Here is a 15,910-nt window from a genome sequence, read left to right on the forward strand (position 1 = left end):
GTTTAAGTCTACATTACTGTATCCCCAAGGCAATGCAAAATAAAGGGGTGCCTGTTAGAACACGAGAAATTACTTCCAGCATGTTTGTAAGACTATGTTATAATGCATACTGAATTAGACTACCTGAATTATCATAAAAGTTTACTCCAATAGAGTCTATATTAATGGAATTTTACTGTACATTTTCACAGCTTAGTTTGACAGTATGCTGTAGGTACTAAGGTCATTGATAATTTTCTAGAACTTTTCTTGTAAAACATGCAGTATCAAGAGCTCATAGTTCCTTTGACCTACTTATTTTTGAATTCTTCCTTTCTAACTCAGAATTAGCTGGATTTTTCTTTCCTTTTCTTTTCTTTTATTATTATTGTTAGCATATTCATCATTACAAATAGTAATCTTTCCCAGTGCCCCCCCCGACCTATCACTCCCCAAAACCCCTCCCTCCCTTCTCCTCCATCTCTAGTATCCTTAGCTTTGTTCTCTCCTTTTAAAAGTTCAAAGTATTATTGTGGTTCTCTCTGTCTCTCTCTTTCCTCCTTTTTTAGATCCCAGTTATAAGGGATAACTCATGGTATTTCTCTTTCTGTGTCTGGCTTATTTTACTTAAGATAATTTTAGGCAACCTATGGAATGGGAGAAAATATTTCCAAACTCTACATATGACAAGGGATTAATATACAGAATATATAAGGAACTCAAACAACTATACAGTACAAAAAAATAAATAAAAAATGAGCAAAGGAGATGAATAGACATTTTTCAAAGGAAGACATACAAATGGCCAACAGGTACATGAAAAAATGTTCAAAATCAACAGTGTTCAGAGAAATGCAAATCAAAACCTCATTGAGATGTCATCTCACTCCAGTCAGACTGGCCATTATTAAAAAGACAGAGAATAACAAACACTGATGAGGATGCAGAGAAAGGGAAACTCTTCTACAGTGTTGATGGGACTGTAAATTAGCACAGCCATTATGTAAAACAGTATGGAGGTTTCTCTAACAACTACAGATAGAGCTACCATATGATCCAGCAATCCCTCTACTGGATGTATATCCAAAGGAATGGGAATCATCATGTTGAAGGGATACCTGCACTCCCATGTTCATCGCAGCTCTATTTACAATAGCCAAGATATGGAATCAACCTAAATGTTCATTGATGGATGTCTGGATAAGGAAAATGTGCTATATATACACAATGGAATACTACTCAGCCATAAAAAGAATGACATTCTGCCATTTTCAGCAACATGAATGATCTGGGTTTTTGTTTTTTGTTTTCTTTTTTAACCAGCAATTTTATAAAGTAGGAAAAATTACACTAATGCTGCTTAGAATAAGAATTGATTAATGTCACTATGAAACTTTTACTTCCAAAATGAAAGAACAAGACTCTGTATGTTAACAGATAAAAATAAATTATATTTACATTTTAACTTATAATATAACAACGTGATTAGAAATCATAATTCCTTTCTGATTTTGACCGTCTATACATTTTTTCTCAATAACTTCCTGTTAGACTTAGAAACATCTCCATATCTCTGTTATTATTCTACCTGTAGAATAGTGATTTCCAACACTGGAAGAAAAATGAAATCATCTAGTGAGTTTATAACACTGCCTACTACTGATGCCTGGGATAAAACCCCTGAAGTAAATAGTATTTCTCTGAGTGTGGTTTTTTACAGCGTTTTTACTGGTGGTTGTGGTGGCCTTTTTAAGCACACAGAGTTGATAACACTGCTGTAAAGCATACTTTCTAAAGTGTGAAAGTAAAGTTTTATAGTTTTTTAAACAGTGAAGTGAAAGATTCTAGATTTAGATTCATATTTGAAATGTTCATATCAACACATTACTAACCTGTTGGAAGAGGAATACTATATTGTTATTATTTCTTCTCTATTACTCTGTCATTTAGGAAAATGATACATTGTCTTAAGAACTGGAAATTAATTTGTTATTTTTAAAATATGCCTTCTCTTGTGGATTCATTCTTTTATTTTAAAGCTTTATTGAGATATAATTCCCATGCCCTAAAATGCACCCATTTAAGTGTGAGTAAAGTGTTATTTACAATGTTATATTTAGTATCTTCACAGAATCATGCAATCATCATCAAAATCTAAGTGTAGAACATTCTCATCACCTCCTCCAAAGAAACCTTGTACCCATTAACAAGAAACTTTGTACCTATTCTCTGTGCTCCCATCCAAAGAACTAGGCAAGAATTAATGTACATTCTCTTTCTATAGATTTACCTATTCTGGACATTTTATTCAAATGGAACCATACAATATATGGTCTTTCATGGCTTTTTTACTCAGCATAATTTTGCAAGAGTCATCCAGGCTCTATGGCATGTTTACATACTTGATTACTTTTATTGCTAAATATTTCATTGTATATGTACCTGGGAATGGAATTGATGCATTATATGGTAAATCTGTGTTTAACCTATTGAGGAAATGACAAACTCTTTTCACATAAGCCACACAATTTTACATTTATACCCACATTGTAACAGGGTTCCAGTTTCCTAACTTCCTCACCAACACTTGTTATTGTTTGGCTTTTTGGATATAGCCATGTTAGAGGGTGTAAAATGGTATTTAATTGTGATTTTGATGTGTATTCTCCTGATAGCTAATGATGTTGAGAATCTTTTTCTGTGTGTGTATTTCTTGGGCATTTCCGTATCTTCATTCTATGAATAAGTATTTATATACTTGTTTTATTGTTTAATTTTGTTATTTGTTTTTATTTGTCTTTTACTGTTAAGTTTTAAGATTTCATAATATATTCTAGATAAAAGTCCCTTATAAGACTTATGACTTTTAAATATTTTCTCCAATTCAGTGGATTGTCTCTTCAATTTATTGATGTTATTACTTACAGCATAAAGATTTTTAATTGTGATGAAGTTTACTTTTGTCATTTGTGTTTTTGCTGCGATAGCTAATAAACTATTGCCTATGTATTTTTCTAAGATTTTATTGATTTAGATCTTAAATTTATGTCCATCGTGCACTTTGATTTAATTTCCACATGAGATGTGAGGCAAAAGACCATTCTTACTTGCATGTGGAGATGCAGTTACATCAGAATCGTTTGTTAAAAAGATTTAAATGATCTTGGTCAATTAACCATTGACTTCATTTGAATGTGTTTCCTCCAAAATACAGGTGTTGACAATATTGTAGCATATGGAGGTGGTTACCTTGATCTTGGAATTTCTCTACCCTCCAGAATTATGAGAATATAAATTTCTGTTCCTTATAAATTACCCAGTTGCAGATATTTTGTTATAACAGCACACAAACCGACCAAGACAAAGATAAATGTACTATTCTATTTCTGCACAGTCAATTCTTTTCTGTCAATATATATGTCTATCCTTGTGCCAGTACCACACTGACTTGAATATTGTAGCTTTATAGTTAGTTTTGGAATTGAGGTGTGATTAATATACAATTTCATTTTCAAGATCATTTTAGCTATTCTGTTTCTCTTGAACTTTTGTATAAGTTGTACAATCAGCTTATCTATGTCTGCAAAGAAGGCAGCTGGGATTTAGAAAAGGATTGTATTATATCTGTAAATCAATTCAGGAAATATTGTTTTTTTTAACATACTACAATTTTCAATTGTTGAACATGATCTATCTTCCCATTTGTTTAACATTCTTAAATTTCTTTAAGCAATGGTTTATAGTTTTCACAGTATAAGTTTTTTACTCCTCTTGTTAAATTTATTCATAAGTATTTTATTCTTTTTGATACTATTGTGAATGAAATTATTTTCTTAACTTGATTTTCAGATGGTTTATTGCAAATGTACAGAAATAAAACCATTTTTTATATTGATTTTGTATTGTGTAACCTTGCTGACTTTACAGACTTGGATAGTTTCTGAGTAGATTTCTTAGGATTTTCTTTATACGTGACCACATCATCTGTAAATAGAAATAGTTCTACTTTTTTTTTTTCCTAAATGCAATGCCTTTGTTTTGTTTTATTGTCAGATTGTACTGGCTACAACTTCCAATACAATGTTGAATAAAAATGATGAGATGTTTTCTTGTTTCTAATCCTACAGGGAAAGATTTTAGTTTTTCACCATTAAGAATTATGTTAGACATAAGTTTTTCATAGTTATCCATTATTAAGTTAAAGAAATTTGTTTCCATGACAGGATTTTTGAATGTTTTTATTGTGAAAGGAGGTAAGAGTAAATGAAATGATTTTTCTATATCTTTAGAGAAGATCATATGATTTTGTTCTTTATTTTATTGATATGTTGAATTATATTAACTGATTTCTAGATGTTAACCCAACCATGCATTTCTGGAATAAATCCCACTTGGTTATGGTGTACAATTATTTTTATATGTTGTTGATTTTAATTGATAGTATTTTGTTTAGGATTTTTGCAACTACATTTGTAAGAGATATTAATCTGTAGTTTTCTTGTGATGTATTTGAATGGTTTGGCTTTTAAGGTAACACTTGGCTCAGAGGATGAATTTGGAAGTGTTAATTTCTCCTCTGCTTTTGTGGAAGTGTTTCTGAAGAACTTGTATTTTTTTTTTTTTTTTTTAAAGATGACCGGTAAGGAGATCTTAACCCTTGACTTGGTGTTGTCAGCACCACGCTCAGCCAGTGAGCGAACCGGCCATCCGTATATGGGATCCGAACCCGTGGCCTTGGTGTTATCAGCACCGCACTCTCCCGAGTGAGCCACGGGCCAGCCCCTGAAGAACTAGTGTTAATTCTTTAAACGTTTGATAGAACTCACATGTGAAAAACCATTGTGCCTGGGCTTTTCTTTGTTGTTGTTCTTTTTTGTTTGTTTTGGGTTTTTTTGGGTTTTTTTTACAGACTTAATTTCTTTATTTGCTATAGGTCTGTTCTGATTTTCTATTTCTTCCTGAGTCAGGTTTGGTAGTTTATGTTTTCTAGGCATGTGCCTATTTCATCTAATTATCTAATTTATTAATATACAATTGCTTCTAGCATTTAATTATTTTTTCATTTCCATAAGGTCAGTAGTGATTTTCACTCTTTGATTTCTTATTTTGCTAATTTGAATCTTTTTTTTTTTTTCTTTTTGTCTTGGCCAATCTAGCTAAAGTTTGCAGATTTTGTTGATCTTTACAAAGAAACATCTTGTGAATTTCTCTATTTTTCTTTTACAATTATTTGAAGTTGATATGACAAGCAAACAGAAAGGACATTGTTGGGGGGAGGGGGGAGGGAGAAGGGAGGGAGGTTTTGGTGATGGGGAGCAATAATCAGCCACAATGTATATCGACAAAATAAAATAAAAAATAAAATAAAATAATAATAAAAAAATAAAAGCTAAAAAAGAAAAAAAAACTATTTCCTATTTCAAAACTTTATGTCTAATTTTTCATTTCCTTCCCACTTCGTGATATAGGTTCAAATTTCTTTTTCTGTTTTATTGTCTTCAGGTCGAAGTTTAGTATTGATTTGAGATTTCTCTTCTTTATTGATATAGTCATTTTAAATTAAAAGGTGTGTCATCCCCCAGGCTGCTGAGCTGGGGTAGGAGGGTGCTGAGAGCCTCAGCCATGCCCCACTAATGTCCACATCCAGTCCAGTGACAACTAAGCAGCTGCTGGGAGCCCTCCACATTCCTGAGCTGGGGATGATGGTGTCAAGGGCCTCAGCCACGCCTCCACAATGTCTGCAGCCAGGCCAGTGAACGAGCCAGCTGTGGGCCAACCCTATACCTTTTCCCCACCCACTGCTCCAAACAACATCTTAGAATGTAAAAAAATATATATATTAATTAATTAATTAATGCAAAAGGTATGTCACAATGCATAACTCATGGTAAGATGGATCAGGGAACTTTTCCCTACTTCACCAACAATAGTTTTCATTTCATATGATTATAAATTGATATGTAATTTATATGATTTATAAATTAATATGTAAGCAATATTTGGTTTGAGAGACAGTTTCTGTGAGTGTGTGGATGTGTGTGTTTTAAGACCCAATTCAGAGAAAACATTCTCATAGACACACCCCAAAACAATGATTTAACAGGTTTCTAGGTATTCCTTAATCTAGTCAAATTGACACCTAAAATTAACTATTGCAACTGGGTAAAAGGATTTGTGGTGGGAAGTTGTGTGGGAAGAGGAAGTGTAAAGTAGATAAAACCAATCTCTGATACACTTTGCAAGGTGCTATGATAAAAAGCACTGTAACAGAAATGAAGCATGTCTCCGATGGACTCATTTGTAGACTGAACACTATTCAGGCAAGTATTTTTAAGCTTGGGGGATATGTCAATAGAAACTTTTAAACTGAAAAGTAAAGAGAAAAGAAAAAAAAACAGAATTATCAAAGAACTGTGGAAAAACTACAAAAAGTCTAACATTTATGTAATGGGAATACCAGAAGAAGAAAGAGGGAGAGAAACAGCGGCAATATTTGAAGCAATAATGGCTGAGAAATTCTCCAAATTAGTGTGAAATATCAAACTACAGATTCAGGAAGCTCAGAGAACATCAAGCAAGATAAATGTCAACAAAGAAAAAAGAAAAAAGGAAAACTGAAGCATATCATCTGCAAATTGCAGAAATCAAAATAAAGGTAAAATCTTAAAAGAAGCCAGAGGAAAAAATCATGTCATACATATAGATTATTGAAGATGAAAATTACATCAAACTTCTCCCCCAAAATTAAGACAGCAAGAGAGAGTAAAGTGCAATATTTAAAGTGTTGACAGAACAAAACCACCAACCTAGAATTTTGTCCTTTGCAAAATTACTCTTTGAAAGTGAAGGAGAAATAAAGACTTTCTAGACTAAGAAAACTTGAGGGAATTTGTTGCCAGTAAATCTGTCTTAAAAGAAATGTTAGAAGTTCTTTGGAGAGAGTAAAAATGATATGGGTCAGAAACTCACATCTAGATAAAATAAAAGAACATTGGGGAAGGAATAAGTTAAGGCAAAGCAAAAACTTTTTTTTATTCTTAATTGATCTAACAGATAAACATTTATTCAAAAATAATGACAACAATGTATTTGATTATATATACATAAATATACAAATGCACACACAGATATATATATGTGTATATATATATGTATCCTTAAGTATAAGTGAAGTAAGTGACAGCAATGAAATAAAAAATGGGAGTGTAAATTTAAGATTATTTTGTTGTTAAAAATATTACTCTACCTGTATAGCAATACAGTGATATTTAAAAGAGGACTTGAATTAGTTGTAAATGTGTATTTCAAACTCTAGGGCAACCACTAAAACAAGTTTAAAAATATATAATTAATATGCTAAGAAAGAAGAGAAAATATAATCATATAGAGTATTTGATTAAAACTGCAAAATACATAAAAAGAGTGGAAGAAAAAATAGGAACAAAGAACAAGAACAACAAGCAGAAAACTAACAAATATTGTAGATATTGACTCTACTATATCAATCATTACTTTAAAAATTATTTTTCTAAATATACTACTCAAAAGACAGAGATAGTCATAGTGGACTAAAAAAGCAAGACACAACTACATATTCTCTATAAGAAATCCAGTATAAATATAAATACTAATTAAAGATAAATATATAGATTAAACATAAAAGGATGAATACATGTAGATTGAGAAAGATAAATCATGCTAACATTAATCAAACCAAGCAGGAATAGCTATATTAATTTCAGACAGAGCAAACTCCAGAACATGGAAAGTTATTAGGGATAAAGGGGAACATTACATAAGCATAAAGAGATCAATTCTCAAAAAAAGCATATTAATTCATATAGTGTATGTACCTAACTACAGAACATAAAAATACTTGAGGTCAATCTGTTTGAAATATAGGCAGAAAAAGATGAATTCAGTATTATATTTGTAAACATCAACATCACTGTACCAATAATGGACAGATTCAGCAGGCATAAAATTAATAAGAACATAATTGAATTCAACAGCAGCATTGATCAACTGAATATGAATGACATGTATAGACTACTTCATCCAATAACAGCAGAATACAAGTTCTTTACAAGTTTACATGGAGCATTCACCAAGAGAGACCACATTCTGGGACATAAAACACACCTTTACAAATACGAATAGAAATTATACAGTATCTGCTCTCTAAGTACAATGAAACTAAACTAGAAAACAATAACTGATAGATGACTGAAAAATCCCCAAATATTTGAAGATTAAACAACCTATGTCTAAATAACACATGGGTCAAAGAAGAAATCTCAAGAGAGATTTAAAAATATTTTCAAGTATATGGAAATATAACTGCAAAATGGTGAGATGTAGTGAAAGCAATGATAAGAGGAAAATTTGAATGCATATATTATAAAAGAAGAAAGATTTAAAATCAATAATCTAAACTTCTTTCTTGGGAAAATAGAAAAAGTAGAGCAAATTACATCCAAAGTAAGTAGAAGAAAAGAAGATAGTAAAATTAGAGCAGAAATCTATGAAATTTGAAAGCAGAAAATCAATAAAGTTAATAAAATCAACAATCGATTCTTTGAAAAGGTCAATGAAATTGGTAAGCCGCTAGACAGGCTAAGAATAAAAGAGAAACACAAATTACTTACACTGGAAATAAAAGAGGAGATATCACTACACATTCCATGGACATTAAAAGGATAATAAAGGATTTTTTAATTTAAACAATCAATTATACATATTTGTGGGGTACAGAGTTTACTATCAATACTCGTGTACAGTATGTGATAATCAACAACTTTATGCCTACAAATGTGATAGCCTAGATGAAATGAAAATTCCTAGAAATACACAACCTGTCACAACTCACACAAAAAGAAATAGGCAATCTGAATAGCCCTATGTCTATAAAATAAATTGAGTCAATAATTAATAAGCTTCTAAAACAAGAAGCACCAAGTCCAGAGGGGTTCACTGGTGAATTCTACTAAATATTTAAGGAGGAAATTATATCAATCCTCTACAGTCTTCTCCAGAAGACAGACAGAAGGAATATATCCTAATACCTTCTATGAGGCCAATATTACCTTAATACAAAACTAGACAAAGATATTAAAAGTAAATAAAACTACAGAGCAATATTTCTCATAAACATAGATGCAAACTTCTCAAAAAAATACTAGGAAATTGAAACCAACAATGTATAAAATAATTATACATCAGAACCAAGACCAAGCAGGATTTATCTCATTAATACAATGCTGGTTCAATATCTGAAAATGAATTAATCTAATCCATCACATCAACATGCTAAAGGAGAAAAATCACATGATCGTATTAATAGATGCAGAAAAAGAATTTGACAAAATCCATGACCCAATCATGATAAAAACTCTCAGAAAACTAAGAACAGAGGAGAACTTTCTCAATGTGGTGAAGAATACTTACAAAAACCCAATAGTTAACACCATACTTAATGGGTGACCAGCTCAAAACTTTCCTGCTAAAATCAGGAACAAGACAAGGATGTCCCCTCTCACCACTGCTTTTCAACATTGTGCCAGAAGTCCTAGCTAATGCAATGAGACAAGAAAAGGAAGTAAAAGGTATACAGATTGGGAAAGAAGGAATAAAACTGTCTTTGTTCTCAGATGACATAATCATCTATATAGAAAATCTGAAAGAATCAACAAAACACCCTTCTAATACTAATAAGTAGTTATAGCAAGGTTGCAGGATTCAAGATTTATATACAAAAGTCAAATACTTCCCTGTAATCAACAATGAACAAGTGGGACTTGAAATTTGAAATACATTACCACTTACATGACCACCACACAAAATAAAATTCTAAGTATAAGTCTAACTAAACATGTAAAAGATCTATATGAGGAAAATCATGAAACTCTGATAAAATAAAAAAAAAATAACTAAATAAAAGAGATGTTTTACATTCATGGGTAAGAAGTATCAATATTGTCAAGAAGTCAAGTCTTCCCAACTTGGTATATAGATTCAAAATTCAATCTCAAAGAAAATCCTAGGATTTTTTAAAATATTAATCAACTGATTCTGAAGTTTATATAAGTAACAAATGACCCAGTATAATAACTCATAGATCATAGACACAAATGCAAAATGTAAAATTATAAAACTCATAAAAGATATTATAGAACCTCTAGAAGATAACATAGGAGAAAATCTAAATGGTTTTGGGTATAGTAATGACTTTTTAGATATAATACTAGAAGCATAATCCATGAAAGTAAGAATTGATTAAATGGACTTTATTAAAATGAAAAACTGATCTCTGAGAGACATTGTCAAAAGAATGAATAGGAAAACCACAAGCTTTGAGAAAGTATTTGCAAAAGACATAGATAAGGGACTGTTATCTAAAATACAGAACGAACTCCTACAACTCAACAGTAAGAAAACATAATCCAATTTAAAAGTGAGCAAAAGACCTGAACAAACACCAGACCAAAGAAGATATACAAATGGTAAATAAGAATGTGAAAAGATGCTCAACATCATATCCCACTGGGGAATTGCAGATCAAAACAATGAGATATCAATACACACTTATTAACGTGGCCAAAATACAAAAGCTGACAGCACCAAATGCTCTCAAGACTGTGGAGCAACAGGTATTCTTATTCATTGCTGATGGGAATGCAAAGTAGTACAGCTACTTTGGAAGGCAGTTTCTTACAAAACTAAACATACTCCTACCAAAAGATTGAGTAGATGTGCCCCTTGGTATTCACTCAAATGAACTGAAAATTTATGTTCACACAAATACCTGAACATGGATGCTTATAGCAACTTTATTTATTATTGCCAAAACTTCAAAGCAATCAATATGTCTCTTTCAGTAGGTAAAGAGATAATTGAACTGTGGTACATCCAAGCAATGGAATATTATTTGATGCAAAATATTATTTGAATCTTAAGTGCATATTACTAAGAGAAAGAAGCCAATCTGAAAGGCATGATTTCTACTCTATGACACTCCATAAAAGGCAAAAAGGCAAAACTATGGAGATAGCAAAAATTCAGTGGTTAGAAGGGGTTAGGGGAAGAAGAGATGAATAAGCAGAGCACAGAGGATACTTAGGTTAGTAAAATTATTCTGTTTAATGTGATAAGGATGGATATATGGCATTATACATTTACCTAAACCCAAAGAACGTACAGCACCACGAGTGAACCTTAATGTAAACGATGGGCTCTGAAAGCACAAGCAGCAAAAGAAGAAAAATAAACAAATGGGACTATATCAAACTAAAAAGTTTCTGCACAGCAAAAGAAACAATCAACAGAGTGAAAAGACAACCTACAGAGTGGGAGAAAATTTTTGCCAACTATGTTTCCGACAAGGGACTAATATCCAGAATATACATAGCAATTATACAGTAAAAAAATAAAGGACCTAATTAAAAAATGGGCAAAGGAGCTGAATAGACATTTTTCAAAGGAAGACATACAAATGGCCAACAGATACATTAAAAAATGCTCAACATCACTAGTCATCAGGGAAATGCAAATACTACCAAAATACTACCTCACTCCAGTTAGACTGGCTATAATCAAAAAGATGGTGAATAACAAATGCTGGTGAGTGTGTGGAGAGAAGGGAACACTCCTGCACTGTTGGTGGCAATGTAAATTAGTACAACCACTTTGGAAAACAATTTGGAGTTTTCTCAAACGACTACAGATAGATCTTCCATATGATCCAGCAATCCCTCTTCTGGGTATATATCCAGAGGAATGGAAATCATCATGTCAAAGAGATACCTGCACTCCCATGTGCATCACAGCTCTGTTTACAATAGCCAAGATATGGAACCAACCTAAATGTCCATCAATAGATGACTGGATAAGGAAACTGTGGTATATATACACTATGGAATACTACTCTGCCATAAAAAAGAATGAAATACTCCCATTTGCAACAACATGGATGAACCTGGAGAAACTTGTGTTGTGTGAAACAGGCAAAGCACAAAGGGATAAATACCGCATATTCTCACTCATATGTGGGTGCTAAGAGAGAAAATAAGTCAGGAAACAAAGACCACAGTACTGCCGTGATCCAACAGATGGAGGAAGCATTCCTAGGGCTACAAATTGGAGTTGAGAGGAGAGGGGGAACGGGAGGGAGGTTGGGGGATAACTGGTAGGGAACAAAGGGTACAGAAGTAATTTCTGGTAGTGGGTATGCCCCAGTATGAATCTGTCCACCACATCATGGGCAGGAAGGGGAACAATCAGTTTTGTATCTCATAAATATTCATAATAAATAAATGAATGAATGAATGAATAAATAAATGATGGGCTGTGGATGACAACAATGCATCAATGGAGGTTTATCCATTGTAACAAATGTACCACTCCGGTGCTGTGGGATGTTGATAGTGGGATAAGTGTGAGTGTATGGGGTTGGGGTATATGAGAACTCTGTTCTCTCTGCTCAATTTTGTTTTGAACCTAAAACTACTATTTAAAAAAAATAAGTCTGTTAAAAAAATAAGAAAAAAAAAAGAAACTTCAGTAGTGAAATTATATATGTAATAATTTTAAAAGTATGAAAGTATACTATTTGTGTTGTTAGTGTTCTCACAAGGAATTGTCTTATTGCTGGGGTTAATTGCTAATACCTAGGCTGTGATTTATCAAGCAGTTTGTCCTATGAGATCTTGTGTAGATTCACAGAAGAGGCCTGTGAGATCAAAGAAATATTAGGAATTAAAATACTTCATTTTACTCCCAACATACTTCATCATCCTGGCAACACATTCAAGCTCTATCTCATTCTGAGCCACATAGGTGCAGTGGAGACTTTCTCCATTCATGTAGACGCTGTAGGAAAAAGAGTAGAAGTTTCCCAATACTTTATGCATATGCTTCTTTATGCATTCATACTCAACAAATCTAAATATGATTATTTAAAATCTACAAATAGCTAATGTTCAAACAACATACCTGGAAGATAGTTTTATAAATGTGAGACAGTGTACATGGAGGTCACTTCTAGAGCAGACTAAATTTAAGAATTTTTGTGTACGTGTGATAATACCAAATCAACACTAGAAAAATACCCTAAACTCTGCAGGCATTTTAACCCAATTAGATGTATGAATCCATCCGATATATTTTCAGTCATAGTCACTGTTCTACTTGGCATTTCTATTCCTCAATGTCACTTCTCATTAATGAACTAGCCCTGTTACTGTCATTTGATGACTTCTGCATTGTCATTTTACTTCATTAACTGATTATATTCTAATTGCTATTTTATGCCACTGTTTGATTCATCAGCTTTTAATGTTCCACTTAATTGACTTCTTTGTCTAAATGATGTGAGAGAAAGTGTGGCTGAATTTATCATTCAGCCTCTGAATTTTGATATAGTAAAAGCTTATTTTGGCTGTTCCATTTTCTAGGAAGTAAAACTAAGGAAATATATCTGCATTCCATTTAAACATCTTTCATTAAAGCATTCTTACTCTTCACCTCTTTCAACTTCTTGTCAAAGATAATAGCTTCAGAAACACATAAATGTATACTATATTTTCCTGATTTTTAAAACTTGTATATTTTTTCATTTTTCTTCTGTAAGAGTTCACTTGATGGAATTTAAAATCATAACTTCGATTATACTTTATATAATTTAGTAAAAATTTTAAATTAGAAAACTATGATTCAAAGAAATCAGTGATCACAGCAAGAGTGTGTTTGGGCTTTTTTCAGCAGAGTTAGGGCTACCAAATAGTAATTTACTAAAAAAAAAAAAAAAAAAATAGAAAAACATAAAACTCTGAATTTCAATTTATTTTCATGTTTTATATGTTTTTATTGCAATTCTCACTGAGAAAGAAGATAGGCCACAGAGAGATTAACGTGGCAAATAAGTGACAGAATTGAGATTCAAATCAAACTCTGCCTAACTGAAAAGTCTGAGTTCTATCTCCACCTTGTTTAGTGAAACATATGGAGTCAAAGTCAGGTGACATATGTGTTTCTGGGAGAAGTGAAAGGCTCTTCAACCAATTATGGTCATCTCTGATATCCTCATTGCCAAAGCCCTGTGAGTTTTCAAAGCTTTCTGCTTCTTTGCCAACCATGAAGTATGAGAATTTCAGTCAAAGCTGGAAATTCAGTGCATAGGGTGCAAAATCTTAGGCATAATGTGTATGCTTTGCCTTGTGTTATTACTGCTTCCTCGGGATACTGCACATTCCCCCGTTCTCATGTGAAACACAAAATTCTCCCCATATCAAAATGGCAGAACTTTTCATGGCTTACCAGATCATGAAACATTTTTCTCCCTCTTTTCCCTTTTGAGGACATGTCTGCAAGTAGCTTAAGCTTCTAAGTGCCTAAGGCAAAACACCAGAAAAAGAAGATGCTGGACAATTTGATTCAGTTAGATTAGAAGAGAAAAGAATGCTCTGAGAAATTTTAATTATTCAATAAATTATTCTTCCATTTAGGAAAACAGGTAATTTCCAAACAGGATCGTAAATACTGTAGCAGATGATTATACAGTAGGGGCATACAACTTGAGATTAACTTCTCTGGGGAGAACGCATGGTGACATTTCAGCTGGATTTTAAGGAATGAGTAGGACTATATCTATGCAACAGAATAAGAGGCTATTCTCTAGGAAACGGACTGTAAAAGACCAGGGAAACAGGACCTATGGCAGATGTGCAAAGGCTCATGTTGTTAGTGGTGCCAAAGAAAGCAAAGGGAAGGTGGGCTGGGAGGTAGACAGCAACCACAAGATCATGAATAATCTTACTGTGCACGGACATTTAGGATTTTCATATTGGTATTAAGAGAGCTCAAACTGTTTAAGCAGGGAAAATAACATGGTTGGAAAATGTAGACAAAGGAGGTGTGGGTCATGAGGTGGGGAAACACTTAAACGGGTGTAGGAAGGGCTGACTCAGGCTAGTGCTATGAATATCATCTGTCTTACCTCTGTTGAGTCTGTTCGTCATAGAGGAATCACACAGATGACACAGGAAACTGACATAGTAAGTGGTCAGTAACTATAAACTCTACATGGGTCACTTGTGGAACACATTTAATTAGAGTTGTTTTTTAAAAACATATTTTGGAGTTTTTCTAACTTGGATGATCTTCCAGAAAATCCTAATGTGCTTGTATAAAGAATTGGACCATTCTTCAGAACTTCATTTTTTCAATTCTGTTTTAAGTACGAAGAACTGAAGGCCTTCATCCAACCATTCATTTCCAGCATGGGGAAGTCAGAGTCATCTACTGTAAATATTATGATTTTCAGCAGTTGCTGGCAAGGTAGACCCTCGTTATCCATCTGTGTTACACAAGCTACTAAATCATTTTAAGTTACAATCATGGGCTAATACAAGAATTTGAAAGAAATTTCCAAACTAACACATTAGTAATTAAACACCACATAGTCTTTTAAGTTGCCTAGATAATTGGCCTGAAAAAATATAATTCATTTTCAAATTGGTCAAAATTGTGATTCGTTTAGGAAAATTTTGCTTCAATAATGGTTCAAATAGAGATGAAAAAAGGTTTTTGCAACAAAAAAAATTATAGATTATTTTGTTGTATTGCAATATATAAAGATAATTTCTTAGTATCCTTCTGATCATTACAAATCCTAATGGACATGACAGATTTCTAGAAGAATCTGGAGAAAACAGCAATACAGATTTGCCAGAAAAATTAAAAAAAAAAAAAAAGTCTTAATGAGGAGTTTAGTTTCTAGTTTTTCACAATATCCAATTGGCTTGGAACTTGCAGTAACAGTTGTTCTGATATTCATTTAGCTTAACATTCAGTGTTTTAGCTTCATTTTAAAGTTAAAGTTAAGTGTACACATTTTAAGAAAAGAAAAAAAAAGGAAAAAGAAAGAAAAAGAAAA

This window comes from Cynocephalus volans, chromosome 1 (genome assembly GCF_027409185.1).
Source record: "Cynocephalus volans isolate mCynVol1 chromosome 1, mCynVol1.pri, whole genome shotgun sequence".
NCBI lineage: Eukaryota > Metazoa > Chordata > Mammalia > Dermoptera > Cynocephalidae > Cynocephalus > Cynocephalus volans.